Raw genomic sequence first — 808 nt, 5'->3', positions numbered from 1 at the left:
AGTTCACTTGTAACAAATGACTCCAACACTTCACATCAGTACAGACACTGAAGGGAATCATGGTAACAGAAGCAGTGTCCGTGCGGGTCAAGATACTTCAACTTGGGGCTCAAAGTGGAAGGATTAAAAAACAAACAAAAAACAAGTCAAAGTTCATACTTGAGAGGGAGCAAGGCAGTGATTGAAGGTTAAGGGCCAGAATTCAGAGAGAATCTCATAGCTGAGATGCTCTGAGTGAGAGACGCCCTGCATTAAGGCTGGATAATCATGAATCAAGGTTAAATGAGAATCAAATCTGCAGGACCACAACAATCAACATGATGATATACCATATATGGCATAGTTGTGTTCCTCTTCTTCTATTTATATGATTTTAACCTGACATATAACTTTACATATACTCTTTATATATATATATTTATATATATAGATACACATATTTTCGAAGAAAGAGTATTATATTAAAACAAGGCTTTTCAAAAGTTGTTATGCACAATATATAAATGTATGTTACAAGATATACAAGGGTTTAAGTCACGACGATCATTACAGATACATCCAAGCATTCGACACCATACCTTTGGCTTGAAGATTAGTTTTAACGAAACACAAAAACTGTTGAAACCTGTTCAGACATGAAGAGAATTGCTATTTTGATGTGAGAAGAAGATTTTTTGAAAAAAGTATATTCAAGTTTTACGTTTTTACACTTTTGATAAAAAGTGTGAATTTAACCCCCAAGTCGAGTGATATTAAATTGACAACATGTTGAGAATAATAATAAAAATAAAGAGAGCAGATAATACGA

Source organism: Danio rerio, chromosome 1, assembly GCF_049306965.1.
Source record: "Danio rerio strain Tuebingen ecotype United States chromosome 1, GRCz12tu, whole genome shotgun sequence".
NCBI lineage: Eukaryota > Metazoa > Chordata > Actinopteri > Cypriniformes > Danionidae > Danio > Danio rerio.
This window is presented reverse-complemented; position numbering follows the sequence as displayed.